Here is a 16,948-nt window from a genome sequence, read left to right on the forward strand (position 1 = left end):
CAATCTGATGTGGCTGCAGTGAGGTGTCTGTTTCTTGCAGGATGAGCAGTAATAACTCCAGCTGCCTGGCGGTGTAGTAGGTGGCACAGTGCACACTGGTGTGGCATTCCTGCGGCTATGTCATATGTAATATAGCAGTTGATATTACAGATGCAGCCAGAAGGCAGTACTCTGCTGTAGAGACGGGATTTCTGCTAGGGATGATGTATGTTGGACAACAGTGAGAACTGCTCCTAATCCTGCCTGCTTAACAGCACATTGACATGTAGATGAAATACTATTATTCCATTGTGTCTGCTAAAAAGCCAGCCACAAAGTCCACAAACAATATACACTATCCAAGCACTAAAGCCACACAGTAAGATCGATCTATCTATCTATCTATCTATCTATCTATCTATCTATCTATCTATCTATCTATCTATCTATCTATCTAATCTATAAACACCTGTCTTGTTGGATAAATAAAAATGCTGATTTTTATTTAATTTAGTCTTTTTTTTCCTTCCTGTTTATAAACTAAAAGATCCATTGACAGATCACATTCATTTCTGTAAAATCAGGAAACTGTTCTAACAATATATATATATTTCAGGATCAAAAGCATTAGTATTTTTGAGTACTGATAATAGAAGCAAATTTGCCCAAAACATATATAAAATAATTATTGTAAAGAAAAAAAGAAAATTAAAAACAAAGCAAAATATAAGTATAGATAGCACTAACAAGGTTTTTTTAAAATTATAAATAAAGACCTCTAAGCAGATGAGTTTTTTTTTTCTAAAGGAAGAGGGTTAACAAATACCTGTATCATATTTATTATTTTAGGGCAATAGCATTTGTTTGTATTGTTATGCCTTATTAATCTAAAAGATAAAATCAAATTGGTATATTAATAGTGATTTGAATTTTTTTCTTCCCAGAAACTGAAGTTTTATTTCCCATTTTCTAATTAATTTAAACAATTAAGTGACATACCAAGTATATCCATAAGCTCTTTTTTTTTTTTCTCATACAAATGAAAAGGTAAATGCCAATCATGGCAGATAGAGGTCATGATTAATTGTTTCAAACATATTTGAATTGGCCTGCATCCTATAGAAATGAATGGTATCCATTTAGGAACAGTGTGTGTGTGTGTGTGTGTGTGTATGTATATATATATATATATATATATATATATATATATATATTTATATTTATTTATTTATTGTATTTACTGTATGTGTGTTCCACTGGTGTAAACACAGCCTTGCTTTTGGCAAATATGTGAGAGGCCGCCCCTGTTGTCCAGACTCCTGTCTGATCCATGGACCATCCAAACTATATAATAATAATAATAATAAAAAAATAATAATAATAACTTTATTTATATAGCGCCAACATATTCCGCAGCACTATATGTTACCCATTACCTATAAATATACAAGCCCAATTGTGTGTGTATGTGTGTGTGTGTATATATATATATATATATATATATATATATATATATATATATATATATATATATATATATATAGTTATCTATGCATATGTATACTGGGGATATGTATGTTTGTGTTCATATGCATCTATCTATATCTATCTATCTATCTATCTATCTATCTATCTATCTATCTATCTATCTATCTATCTATCTATCTATCCATAGATATATATATATATATATATATTTATATCTACATATATAGATATATATATCTATATATATATATATACAGTATATATCCTGTATGTGAAGAGTTACATTTTTATCTAAAACAAAAGTTGGCTTGGGGGCTCAGTCTAATTTTTAATTGAATAGGGGCAATCATCTTAATGGTGTAGTAGAGAAGAAGATTACATAGTTTATTTAAACACAAAGATAATTAATATGAGAAGCCGCCTGGTGTCATTAACTGCAATAAAACACATCAGTGTCAATATAAAGTGCCAGAGCGTCGGCGATGAGGGATTCTTAGGCACATGGGGGAGTAAAATTCATTTAAAGGGGAGTTTGTATTTCTTGTATTGGAGGAGTATAGAATGTGTCAATTAGTCATTTTGCTATAAGTTTTTTTAATACTCAGCAGGATTTTTACAATAGATCTAGCCTGTTGTACGTAAGTACATTATTATCTAGCTTGGAAGAATAAGTCTACTCGGGTCACATATCCTGTATAATTTTACCACTGTCCTCAATTTATGGTTGATGACTAGAAAAGCTGCACCAGGAAATCTAGATGATTACACAAGTACATCCCTGGCATGTATGGTTTAGAACATCACCCTTTACTGTCATACGTCGGACCCATTATTGGATATGGACGTGTTTTGGCTATATATTTGGAGCAATAACAAACTGGCGAATACAAAGCACATATTTTGTTTTGAAATAAAGTACAAAATGTTGCCGATAAATTATAATAGTCATTATTTTATCTTTATATATTTTGTCATTTGTAACTGGACACGTGTCCCAATATTGTAATTTACGGATACATTGGATTAAAATCCATTTAAATTATTATTGCTATACAGTCATCACGGTGGCTCAGTGGTTAGCACTGTTGCTTTGCAGCGCTGGGATCCTGGGTTCAAATCCCACCAAGGACAACATCTGCAAGGAGTTTGTATGTTCTCCCCGTGTTTGCGTGGGTTGCCTCCGGGTTCTCCGGTTTCCTCCCACACTCCAAACACATACTGATAGGGAATAGTAGATTGTGAGCCCCATCGGGGACAGTGATGATGATGTCTGTGCAGCACTGTGGAATTAATGGTGCTATATAAGTGAGAAAAAATAAAATACATATTATTATTAGCATATCCTTTTTAGACATTATGTACAGCTTGTATGGAGATGGTCACTAATAGGTAAAGCTAATTGTGGAGACTCCAGCTCAGAGGTGGTGTCTTGGAGAAATAGACATTACTTGCCCAGTATGAGGCAGCAGAAACTTAGTAGTGGATCTGCTTTTCTAACATTTTTTTTTTTTAAAACAAGCCAGCAGGTAGAAATCTCTTGTGCCGAGATCAGCCATAAAGCGACACACAGAGCGAGGAGCCCACCTAAACCATTCAATGATTCTATTCTGGACACTGAAATTGCTTCTCACAGCCCTGCCTGCTACCCTAGGGAGAAGCCTCATCACATGATCCCTCGTTCTCATACTGACACCCCCTCCACCATCCCCCCCAAAAAAAACCTCCGGGGCTGATAGACTTATTTTCTGAAAATTGCTTTATTTTTATTATTAAACCCACCAAGCCCCCTGATACTGTAATTATTTACTAATGCAGTTGTAACATCTGACACTAAGGTTCAATGTAGCAGAGCGTCCAAGTAATGCTTTCCTACGCTCATGCGGGTTCTTATTTTAGGGTCACTGAGCCCAGGGGTGGGCTTGTGGAAAGTTCAGCTAAAGCGCTGCATTTTCTTAGACTGTCATGGGAAATGGGATGGTTTGCCTAAAAGTGATTGTCTTCCAGAGTGAATGGTGGGGGGGATACAGAGAGATGGCATTATGGGGGGCAGTTTAGAGGTCTATCATGAAGTTACATTTACAAAGCATTAAACATTACCGGGCCTCCGGAGGAGACCGCTGCTCTATTGAGAGGCAGGGAAGGGATGCTATGATAGTATTTAGGCAGAAGACCCGCTGCTGCATGGAATCTGGATTATTCTGTATGGCGGGGCGACTTCTAAGAGTACATCCAACATCACCCACTCCTCCATGCATAGGACGTAGCCTTTTATCAGCCCAGGTGATTATTAGCATGGTGCCAGACTAATATAGATGTAGCAGAGCTGAGTTTGTCATGTGCCACATTGTATCATCCCAATATATACAGTATACAGTGGCTACGGAAAGTATTCCGACCCCTTTCAATTTTTCACTCTGTTTCATTGCAGCCATTTGGTAAATTCAAAAAAGTTCATTTTTTTCTCATTAATGTACACTCTGCACCCCATCTTGCCTGAAAAAAGACAGAAATGTAGAAATTTTTGCAAATTTATTAAAAAAGAAAATCTGATATATCACATGGTCATAAGTATTCAGACCCTTGGCTCAGTGTTGAGTAAAAGCACCCCTTTGAGCTAGTACAGCCATGAGTCTTCTTGGGAATGATGCAACAAGTTCTTCACACCTGGATTTGGGGATCCTCTGCCATTCCTCCTTGCAGATCCTCTCCAGTTCCGTCAGGTTGGATGGTGAACGTTGGTGGACAGCCATTTTCAGGTCTCTCCAGAGATGCTCAATTGGGTTTAGGTCAGGGCTCTGGCTGGGCCAGTCAAGAATGGTCACAGAGTTGTTCTGAAGCCACTCCTTTGTTATTTTAGCTGTGTGCTTAGGGTCATTGTCTTGTTGAAAGGTGAACCTTCTGCCAAGTCTGAGGTCCAGAGCACTCTGGAAGAGGTTTTCATCCAGGATATCTCTGTACTTGGCCTCATTCATGTTTCCTTCAATGACAACCAGTCATCCTGTTCCTGCAGCTGAAAAACACCCCATAGCATGATCCTGCCACCACCATGTTTCACTGTTGGGATTGTATTGGGCAGGTGATGAGCAGTGCCTGGTTTTCTCCACACTTACCGCTTAGAATTATCACCAAAAACATCTATCTTCGTCTCATCAGACCAGAGAATCTTATTTCTTATAGTCTGGGAGTCCTTCATGTGTTTTTTAGCAAACTCTATGCGGGCTTTCATATATCTTGCACTGAGGAGAGGCTTCTTTTGGGCCACTCTTCCATAAAGGTCCATCTGGTGGGGGGCTGCAGTGATAGTTGATTTTGTGGAACTTTTTCCCATCTCCCTAGTGCATCTCTGGAACTTAGCCACAGTGACCTTGGAGTTCGTCTTTACCTCTCTCACCAAGGCTCTTCTCCCATGATTGCTCAGTTTGGCTGGACAGCCAGGTGCAGGCTGTGTGGTCCCAAACTTCTTCCATTTAAGGATTATGGAGGCCACTTTACTCTTAGGAACGTTGAGTACTGCAGAAATTCTTTTGTAAACTTGGCCAGATCTGTGCCTTGCCACGATTCTGCCTCTGAGCTCCTTGACCAGTTCCTTTGACCTCATGATTCTCATTTGGTCTGACATGCACTGTGTGGTCTTATATAGACAGGTGTGTGCCTTTCCAAATCAAGTCCTATCAGTTTAATTAAACACAGCTGGACTTCAATGAAGGAGTAGGACCATCTCAAGGAGGATCACATGGAAATGGACAGCATGTGACTTAAATATGAGTGACTGAGCAAAGGATCTGAATACTTATGACAATGTGATAGTTCAGTTTTTCTTTTTTAATAAATTTGCAAAAATTACTACATTTCTGTTTTTTTCAGTCAAGATGGGGTGCAGAGTGTACATTAATGAGAAAAAAATGAACTTTTTTGAATTTACCAAATGGCTGCAATGAAACAGAGTGAAAAATTTAAAGGGGTTTGAATACTTTCTGTACCCACTGTATATGACATTGTTACTTATGTATAGGACTTTGTTTTGTTTTTTTTAATCACTTTGCCAGACCAGGGTGTTACAGTAAAGTGAGTCGTATACAGTGTGTCCTTAAAGTCATGGAGCACTATTGACCAGTCACAAGCTCTATTTATAGTTTACATTTTGGCGCCTTTTCTCTGGCCCAATCATATCAGACCTGTTCATGAGGAGAGATAACAAGAACCAATCAAACAACACAAAATCATTTAAGCTGTTGCTGAGACCCCAGTCAGATTAACCCCTGATAAACTGAACTCTGATTAATACACTGCCAGGTCTGTGACATCATGCAACCACAAGCTTATGCCAGCTGTGTGGTTTTCCATGCCAGGTGAGATGTGGACGGTACAGAGGAAAATTCAGTGTGTTCTATGGCTCGCTAAATTCGAATCCGTGACCAAAGTGCTACGTGAATATCGGTGCGTTTATAACAAAGCGCCACCACATAGGAATAACATTACTCGGTGGGATAAGCAGTTGAAGGAAACCGGCAGTTTGGTGGAGAAACCCCGTTCTGGTAGTCCATCAGTCAGTGACGAGTCTGTAGAGGCTATACCGGATAGCTATCTAAGGAGCCCTAAAAAATCTATGGGGTACAAATTGCGGCTGTTGCACGCTATCAAACCGTCAGATAGACCAAAATGATGCGCGTATGCTACAGATATGCTTCATGAGATCGACAATGATGCAAGATTTTTGCAGAAGATTGTATTTAGAGATTGGGCAACCTTGCATATCTGTGGACATGTTCATCGCCATAACGTCTGAATATGGGCTGCTGAACATCCTCATGCCTACGTTGAGTACGAACGTAACACCCCAAAAGTGAATGTGTGGTGTGGCCGATGCATGATAAGGTGATAGGCCCATTTTTTTTTTCGCGGAGCGGTCTGTGACAGCAAACACGTATCTTGACATGTTGGAATTGTATGCAGTGCCACAATTTCCAGAAGGTGTCATCTTTCATCAGGACGGCGCTCCTCCACACTACGCCACCATTGTTCATGAGTTTCTGGATAGAACATTCCCCTGACGGTGGATAGGCCGGGGTTCTGTCAAGCCATGGCCACCACAATTCCTGGATTTGACACCTTTAGACTTTTACTTTTGGGGTTAGGCTGGTTTCACACTTGTGTTGGGCAGAGCTGCGGAGGGCTGCGCAGTTACTCCAATAAGCCCCGCCCACTGCCGCACCTCTTCCATTCAGCTCCGCCTACGTCGGCATGCATCCTGCGTACCTATCTTTAACATTGGGTACGCAGGCCATGGGAATGTATGCAGATGCCTCCGCATGCGTCTTTTTGACGCTGCACCAACTGCAACAAAATGCAATGCAATGTTGCGTTCGACGAAGTTCGGCGCAGAGTCAAAACAACGCATGTGGAGGCATCCGCATACATTCGCATGGCCTGCGTACCTAATGTTAAAGATAGGTATGCAGGACGCATGCCGACATAGGCGGAGCTGAATGGAAGAGGTGCGGCAGTGGGTAGAGCTTAATGGAGGAACTACGCAGCCCTCCGCAGCTCTGCCCAATGCAAGTGTGAAACCAGCCTTATGTGAAGCAACATGTGTACATTGAACGTATCAACGACATTAATCACTTAAAACAGAGAATCACAGACGTCACTCTGTTAAACCAGTCGACCTTACCCGTGTGTGGCAAGAACTTCACTATCGTTTGAATGTATGTAGGGCAACAAATGGAGCCCACATCAAACTGCACTGAATAGGTATGAAACTAGGAGAGTTTTTCTTTTATTTGGAGCAGAGCTCACATTTATATCGTTTTTTGTTGCTTTCCAGTGACTGGTCAAAAGTGCACCATGACTTTACGGATACACTGTACATTAGATACCAAGCTCATCAACTAAATCTTCTGCTCGGCTTGACCAAGGGAAATCGTCAGGATGACCATCATTAAAGGGGTTGTCCTATAAATAAAAACACATTTATCCAATATCCATAGAATAAGTGATAAATGTATGATCACTGGGGTTCTGACTGTAGGGACCCTCATCAATCACAAGAAGAAGTGGCCCAAATTATCCTGTGTGAATGAAGTGGAAGTGAGCATGTGCAACCACTGTTATATTCAGTCATAGGAATCATAAGCACACATGCTCACTACAGCTATACTCTTACAGTGAGAAAAAGGGGCTTATCAGCAGTTGGACCCCCAGAATTCATATCTTATGTATCCTATGCATAAGTGTTGGTTATGGGACAATCCGTTTAATAAAATGTGCATGTCATCTTAAAGGGGTAATTTGGCTCTGTTCAATTTGGTATTTGGAGATGAGCAGAACCGGTGATGCTACGTTTCCAAACATCTAATGGATAACACACTCTATATAAGACATGATGTTACCAGCCACCCTCGCTTCTCTGTGAATATCCCTTTAAACCATGACAAGGGCTCTTTATAGATCCATATGATGGATCTGTGTTATACAGATCAATACAATGGCACTCATAGAAATTGATGGTATATCACAAAGGTTTGAGAGGTTCTCTTTCTACGCTGGGCAGGTTTTCCTAATATGTTCCCCCTTGGTCTTTTAAGGTCATCATCATAGATGTCTGCAGGATAATCATTCGCATATTTCATCCTGTCATACTGAAGGTAAGCACTTGTATATCCCAGATACCGGCACCACATCAACTGCTCGGACTAAGTACAAATGAGATATCCAAGGCAATTTAACGGCAGGGATTTTGTAGTCCATGCAATGCTTCCTCCTCCTCAATGGCTGCCTTGTCCATCTACTCCTTGGTCCAATCTGGGCCCATATTGTATTTTGTAAGCTCCATGCTATATCCTACTTACAATATCTATTCACAGCCATAAAATAGTGCCCCCTAATGGAGAAATCTTCATGTAAAAATACATTCTAGAAATATTCTTGAAACTTTTCTCATGCAAAGTCTCTGTTTCCGCTCCCAAGTAAACAATACAAGCCGGTTTTCTAATTTATTTATTTTTTTATATTCAGAAGTTTAGTAAAAAGTGTTATGTTCAGAAGTTAATTGCAATTTCTTAATGTATGTTCAGGATTTAAGTAAAAAGAAATTCACCTGTAGAATACCATAGAGATCCCAAAGCAAAATCAGTCTTGCGAGTGTTGTTCTCAATGCTGCAGACTGCAAGGTATATAGAGATATAAACATAATAATAATATACAGATATAAACATAATATGTAAATATGTTGAGGTCGGTTATAAAGACTAGAGTAACGTTTATTTTAACTCCAGAGGTGTGCAACTAATTTTACCCAGGGGGCTACATGTGAAGTTGGGACCATTGTGAAGGGCCAACCCAATCTGCTGAACTAAATTCTGCTCTATAGAAACCCCTTCCCAATATATAACGTACTATTAAGTCATAAAGCAGTGAGCGGAGCTGAGCTCTGTTTGCTGCTAAGCACTTAATTGCTGCTATAATTCCCTGACAGCGGCATTTACAGAGGGTGGTCTTGGGTGAGCGCCATTCTAGACACCCATTGAGCCCACCCATGTGACACAATCGCTGGGTGCTGATGGGTTTATATGACAGCTGGGGGTCCACTGAAGGCCCTTGCGACTTTCCATGACAGTGCCCTTATGAAAACTAGTTTGTGACTGGTGTTTGTATTATATCACAATTTTTACTCTATACTGCAATATCATGTATTGCACAAGCGATCTGATGATTACAGGTTCAACTTCCCTATGGGGACTAAAATTAAGTAAAGAAAAAATGTTTTTCAAAATATAAAACAAAATAAAAGACCTAATCATCACATTTTCTCCCATTAAATATAAAAAAATACACATGTACAGAAAAGTCTGATCTATCAAAATATAAATTAGCTTGATCGGTAAATGCCATAATGAGAAAAAAAAATACCAGAATTGCAATTTTTAAGTTCGGGCAATCCAGCAAAAAAAGAAAAAATATAATAAGAATCTAAATGTTACACCTACCTAAAATAGTATCAGTGAAAACCTTAGCTTACAATACAAAAAAATGAAGCTCTCAACCAGCTACATTGACCGAAAAATGAAAATATTTATAGCCTCCCCAAAAAATGGTGCCACAAGCAAAATTTGAATGAATTTCCATCCAAACATTTTTTCACCATTTAGAAAGAAAAAAAATAACCCCAATATATTTTGGTATCAGTGTAAATGTTCTAAGCTGGAGAATCATAGTCATGTTAACAAGTCATTTTTTCCAACCAACATATACCGTAAAAACAAACCCCCCAAAAACAATTTGGGAATTGCTTTTTTGTTTCTTTTTGCAATTTCACTGCACTTGGACTTTTTTTTTCCTGTTTTCCAGTACAATGAATGGTAAAATGCATGTTACTATTCAAAACTACAACTCGTCCCACAAAAATCAAACCCTCATATGGTTATATCGACAAAAATAATAACAAACTTATGGCTCCAAGAAGAAGACAAGGAAAAAAAAATGAAAGCACAAAAATAGAAAATCGCCCATTCAGGAAAGGGTTAGTTTTATCACTTTTATAAAAAGTAGAACCAAAGATAAAAATAAAATGAGAAAATACCCAGTAGTAAGTAAATAAATAGTAATAGTACATGTAGATAACAAAGTGGGCTTGGTAGTTAATGTCCACAGAGTGAATGCGCACCTATGCATTGCACTTTCACTAACATATGCTCATGCTCAATTTTTAAATTTTTAAAAAAAGTAGTAAATTATATGGTTTTGATTAGTTACTACTGGTTATCATACATGTTATAATGAACTTTGCTGTAACATGATGGACTTGCAATAGTAGCTAATCAATATGTTACCTATAATGCAAACCATAGTCGTTGGGCACAGTGATTGGCTGCAGCGGTTACGTGGACTGTAGTCCTAATATCACGGCTGCAACCAGTAAACAAACAAGACTCATCGCTGGAGCAGTGGAAGAAGATTTGCTGCTTATTTTGATATTTTCATACTGCAGAAGCCAATGTGCAGAAAAGATATATACCGGGAGACAGGCGTGCCCACTGCAAGGTGCAGCAGCCAGATGTTTTTCCTGTGAGGCATAACAGGAGTCAGGTGTGACCAATGCAAGGTGCAACAGGCAGGTGCTTCTCCTGTGAGGCATGCCGGGAGACAGGCGTGCCCACTGCAAGGTGCAACAGGCAGGTGCTTTTCCTGTGAGGCATCACGGGAGACAGGCGTGCCCACTACAAGGTGCAACATGCAGGTGCTTCCCCTGTGAGGCATGCTGGGAGACAGGTGTGCTCACTGCAAGGTGCAACATGCAGGTGCTTCCCCTGTGAGGCATGCTGGGAGACAGGCATGCCCATTGCAAGGTGCAACAGGCAGGTCTTCCTCCCGTGAAGCGTGGTGGGAGACAGGTGTGCCCACTGCAAGGTGCAACAGGCAGGTGCTTCTCCTGTGAGGCATCACGGGAGACAGGTGTGCCCACTGCAAGATGAAAAAGGCAGTTGCTTCCCCTGTGAGGCATTCCGGGAGACAGATGTGCCCACTGAAAGGTGCAACAGGCAGGTGCTTTTCCTGTGAGACATGCTGTGAGACAAGTGTGCCCACTGCAAGGTGCAACAGGCAGGTACTTTTTCTGTGAGGCATGCCGGGAGAAAGGCATGTCCAACGGAAAAGGTGCAACAGGCAGGTGCATCTCCTGTGAGGCATGCTGGGAGACAGGTGTGCCCACTGCAAGGTGCAACATGCAGGTGCTTTTCTGTGGGGCATGCCGGGAGACAGTCATGTCCAACGGAAAAGGTGCAACAGGCAGGTGCTTCTCCTGTTAGGTGTGCTAGGAGACAGGTGTGCCCACTGCAAGGTGTAAAAGGCAGGTGCTTCTCCTGTTAGGTGCGCTGGGAGACAGGCGTGCCCACTGCAAGGTGCAACAGGCAGGTGCTTCTCCCATGAGGCATGCCGGAAGACAGGCGTGCCCACTGTAAGGTGCAACAGGCAGGTGCTTCTCCTGTTAGTTTTGCCAGGAGACAGGCGTGCCCACTGCAAGGTGCAACAGCAGGTGCATCTTCGGTGAGGCATGCCGGGAGACAGGCGTGCCCACTGCAAGGTGCAACAGGCAGGTGCTTCTCTTGTGAGGCATGTCGGGAGACAGGCTTGCCCACTGCAAGGTGCAACAGACAGGTGCATCTCCTGTGAGGCATGCCAGGAGACAGGCCTGCCCACTGCAAGGTGCAACAGCAGGTGCATCTTCGGTGAGGCATGCCGGGAGACAGGCGTGCCCACTGCAAGGTGCAACAGGCAGGTGCTTCTCTTGTGAGGCATGTCGGGAGACAGGCGTGCCCACTGCAAGGTGCAACAGGCATGTGCATCTCCCGTGAGGCATGCCGGGAGACAGGCCTGCCCACTGCAAGGTGCAACATGCAGGTGCTTCTCCTGTCAGGCATGCCTGGAGAAAGGCGCGCCCTCTACAAGGTGCAACAGGCAGCTGCACTCAGCGTGCAACATGCATCTAACCTGCGTCTAAGGGTCAAGTCTATGCAACTACTCTGGTCAGGTGCAGACTACATCCGAAAAATACCCCAGCATTGCTGTGCATTATATTTGAATTTTGTCTTTTTGGTAGGCCGGACAGGGATATTCAAAGGGAGTGATGTGACCGCTGGGTGATACTTTGCCCAGGTATTCTGTAAACTTAACATAGCTCAAACATTTTGGCAAAGGCAATGCATGCACACTACTGAACAAGTAAAAAAAATCTGAAAGTGTTGTAAATCAAGTGTCCACACCCCTTTTTTTTAAATAAGTGAAGACTCGTGATATCCAGTTTTGATCAAGTGCAGCATGTGCTAGAAATCAAGTGCTTTACATTTCACAAGAGTGTAACCCATACGGCTTTACTTCATATCAGCTTTTACTTGTCCTTCTCATTGTTCTGTCATTTGCTCTCTGTAAAATTGATCTTTCTGACAAAAGCCTTAATCCCCAACTGTTAAATATCTCTTTCTCCTGTAGCCAGTGACTGAAATGTTTTCACTTAAAAACATCTATAATGGATACCATGTCCTAGTCTTAAAATACAATGCCTCTGAAAATCCCTTGTAAATATACGCTCACCTCTTCTGCCAAGCTACCCCAAATTCTATAACTATCTGTTTGTAGAAAAGGTAATAAATAACTAATATAGAATTCATTATCACTTCCTCAGGGGTGGTACTTTATCTTTCCCAGACTCATGATTAGCCAATAATGAGTCTGAGATAAAGTATCACCCCTGAGGAACTGTTAATGACTTCTATATTAGTTATTTATTACCTTTTCTGCAAACAGATGGCAATAGAATAGCAATAGAATAAAAAAAGGAATATGCATTTCTTCAATTTAACTGGGGTGCTAGGCATATTTACCATCTAGAAGACTAGAGATGCTTGAGGATGCCCTTTATAAGCATTATTGGAAATCATATTGGTTGTCACATAAAGAAGATTGCAAGAAGTGCATACCCAGTGTAAAGGACATTAATTTGAGTGCCATGTAATACAGCAGGTGAATATTTCAGATGACCGAAGACATCACATAATTTTACATAAGATATGCCTTTGGAATTTTATTTCCGATGTATTAATTTTAAGCTGTTTGCAGGTAAAACCTCTGTGTGAAACGCTGACTGCCATATAGCGGATACATTGCTTATCCGGGAACCATTTGTATCACTCGTCTGCTGTCTCTCATTGGAAGCCAGGATGGATGTTGGTCCAATCCATTCTACCCCTGTTATAAGGACCCCTACAGTAGGTATCGTATTCTTCCTTCTTTATGGGGGAATTTGGGAAGATGGCAATCTGTGGTGAACTATAGACTTTTTAAGTGAGCTAAACTGTTGCCTTATGGGGTCTAAAAGCTAAACATTTTTTTCTACCTACTGTATATTAAAATGTCCTTAGATATATTTAGGTCTGTTAAAGTTGGCTATTTTAGCTATTGCTACATGTATATTTGCATAAAGAATGAAATATAGCCAGCATTAATGAATGGGGAACCCTTGGCTTTCTAACTTGGCCAACTTTTTCTCTGTCAGTAGAAGGGAAGCCATTACACAACATCTAAACCAGGCCCAGCTATTGAAATAAGTCAGACGACCAGCCTAATTTATCCCATCACTAGTCATGTACCAATACGAGGAGAGGCAAGAAACTCTCTCTTGTGTCAAAACTGTGTAATTGGAGGTTCTGGAACTGTGGAACCTGCTCTAAGTGCAGCTTTCATAGCTACAATATATTTGTAACCCTAATTAACTTATATTTGCAAACCAATGAAAACAAAAAACTTTTGTCTTTAGATAATAATATATAATAATAATTTTTATTTATATAGCGCCAACATATTCCGCAGCGCTTTACAACTTATAGAGGGGACTTGTACAGACAATAGACATTACAGCATAACAGAAATCACAGTTCAAAACAGTTACCAGGAGGAATGAGGGCCCTGCTCGCAAGCTTACAATCTATGAGGAAAAGGGGAAACTAGATAACCCCTTTAAGCTTTTACCTTCAACTTTCTCACAATTTTGGGCTTGTGGATTTTCTTGCATGCTTATTTGACTATTTGTTTAGTACTTGACTATAATCATAGCATTTTCTCTGACCATATCCTATAATATCCACACCATTCAAGTATACATATTACATATGCTAAAAGGAGAAAAGTATTGGGACACACCTCCTAATCACTGAATCTATTATTTCATTCACTCCCATTACCACCGTGTATAACATCTGCCCCCCATAATTCTGTCTGCCTTTACTAGCATGTGACACAAACAGTTCACTGACATGCGTGGTTCTGTAATTGGAGCCACCAGTGTAATAAGTAAGTTTATGACCTTTCTTTGATCCTAGATGTTCCCCCATCACCTTGGAGCAGTATTATTGAAAAGTGAAGGCATTTCGGAACTACAGAAACTCACAAAGTGTAGGTAGACTACATAAAGTTACCGAATGCTGTAGCGCATAGTGCATAAAAGTCACCAACGTTCTGCTGACTCCATAACTGCAGAGTCCAGACCTCCTCAGGTATTAACATCAGCACAAAAGCTGCCATGCCACCACATGTCCATGTTTCTAACTGGAATCTGATGGATGAGTCTGGGTTTGGTGAATGCCAGGAGAACGTTACTTGCCTGATTGCCCATTGCCAATATAAAGTTTGGTGGAGGAGAAATAATGCTGTGGGCTTGTTTCTCAGGGGTTGGCCTTGGGCCTTTTAGTTCCAGTGAAGAGAAATCCCAACACTGCACCACAAGACATTTTGAACAATTGTAGATTCCATCTTTTGTGGAACGTCTTTTTCTGTTTTAGTATCACTGTGCCCAACCGCACAAAGCAAGGTGCATAAAGACATAGTTGGGTGAGTTTGGTGTGGAAGAACTTGACTGGCTGCACTTAGCCCTGAACTCACTCAACCCCAACACCTTTGGGTTGCACTAGAATAGAGATTGTGAGCCTGGCTTCTCCTCCAACATCAGTGTCTGACCTCCCAAATTCTCTTTTGGATGAATGGGCAAAAATTCTTACAGACATCTCTAAAATCTTGTAGAAAGTCTTCACAGAAAAGTGGAAGCTGTTATAGCTGCAAAGGGATCAAGTCCGTATTAATGTCTATGGCTTTATAATAGAAGGTCATATAGGCTCGTGTAGGTGTCCCGGTACTTTTGTCCATATAGTGCATGTGCAGTGACAGAGCTATATTGACCTTATCGCCATTCAGTTATATTACTCATCCTTTCCAATGACACCTGATGTTATCTCAGCGGCAGTGAACGTTTTTCTTATCTGCGTCCACCTCTAGACTTTAAGATACTTTCTTGAAATCAGAATTGAGAGAAAGATTAGATATCATGCCAGACAGAGCAGTCATTTAATAAAAAATACGATAAGGCTGCTAAATATTTAGGATTCTGGTAAAAGAACTGTCCCCATTATGCCTAAAGCAATATGACATTTATTAAAGGGCTTTATCCAAGACAACCCATTATTGATCCTATTAATGTTTGGTGTGCTGAAAAGGTAGGGTACCACCATTTGGGCACCTCCTTTATTATTCATTGCGACCGTACACAGGCATCCATTAAAACCAATATATACCCACTAAGTACAATGGGTAGGCTTCTCTACATTGGCTCTCTTGGAAATATTAGAATTGACACTGTGTCTCCAGCAGCAAGATTTTCCATATTAATATTAACTCCACAGAGCTGCAACCTGGGTTATTTGTACGAGCATCAGTTTTAGATATGTGGCCTATGACCCTTAGCTCAGTACCCCACTAATGGATGATGCAGTCACTTGGACACTGCAAAGGTTAACTGGAACATGTGTCTACGTAGCATGAGACAACTAGATAGCCATTGCAGTCTCACAATGGAGGCACAATCTTGGTGGTTGCACACTGTATTGAGGCACAGGGCTTGGTGCTTAAAAAGTAACTAAACATTTGCTATTATTTTTTTATATATATTGTTGTTCTCTTAAGTAGACTTTTGGGGGTCTGAGACCCTCACCAATTGCTCAAATGTAATGCACACAGATCGGAGTAGAAAGCTCAGGATGTTTTTGAGTGACCGAGGGGGTCATAGGATCTGGACCCCACCAATTTTTTTGCAATCGAGAGAACCACAACATGTGAAAAATAACAGCAAACATTTAGTTAGTCTTTCACAACAGCAACAGTGGGTGGTAGCGGGGGTTAGCAGGCTGGCTTGGTCATTATCTCAGGTCACTATATTTATCTAGGGTATCTCTGCTTGTACTTCACTAGGATACAAACTATTGGCTGATTGTGATCCACAAACACTTGCAATACCTAAATCTATTCTCTAACTTCAGTGCAGTTCTCTCTTTCCAGCAGGCTGCAGTCCAGTATAGACAGTGGTCTGTAACTACTATGGTGGACCTTAGTGTCACTATTCACTATTATCCTACCCTCTTTTGAAGTCCACTCTGTCCGCATCTACTCTCCCTCCAACCTCCAAGTGGCCGTCATATACCGACCTCCAGGCCCGGCCACTGCCTTTATTGACCAATTCTCCACCTGGCTTCTTCACTTTCTCTCTGCTGACATTCCCACCATCATCATGGGTGACTTTAACATCCTCATTGATACCCTTCAGTCAACAGCCTCCAAACTTCTGTCCCTTACTTCATCCTTTGGACTTACTCCGTGGTCCTCCACAGCCACCCACACAGACGGACATACACTAAACCTCGTCTTCACCCGTCTCTGCTCTCTATCTAACTTCACCACCTCCCCTCTCCCTCTATCCGACTACCATCTGCTCACCTTCTCATCCCTGTCCTCCTCACCAGTCACCCATGTCCAGCAACATGCGCACCCCCGCAGAAACCTTGCACACCTAGACACCCACACACTCTCTGACTCCATCCTACCACTGGCATCCATATCCTCACTCCACAACACAGACAGTGCCGCTGCTTTCTACAATACCACTCTC

At 41.0% G+C, this 16,948-nt stretch overlaps 1 long non-coding RNA gene across 2 annotated transcripts in view; it reads left to right on the forward strand.

The window, feature by feature from the left end:
• Positions 1-16,948, forward strand: part of LOC143816743 (uncharacterized) — a 40,503-nt gene that overhangs the window by 1,638 nt on the left and 21,917 nt on the right. The window contains exons 2-3 of one of the 2 annotated variants that reach the window (XR_013223996.1): positions 8,052-8,111; positions 13,078-13,230. This is a non-coding gene — a long non-coding RNA (uncharacterized LOC143816743). The remainder of the gene's footprint in view (positions 1-8,051; positions 8,112-13,077; positions 13,231-16,948) is intronic. The other variant, XR_013223995.1, reaches the window with a different exon arrangement.

The sequence above is a fragment of the Ranitomeya variabilis genome, chromosome 1 (assembly GCF_051348905.1).
Source record: "Ranitomeya variabilis isolate aRanVar5 chromosome 1, aRanVar5.hap1, whole genome shotgun sequence".
Taxonomy (NCBI): domain Eukaryota; kingdom Metazoa; phylum Chordata; class Amphibia; order Anura; family Dendrobatidae; genus Ranitomeya; species Ranitomeya variabilis.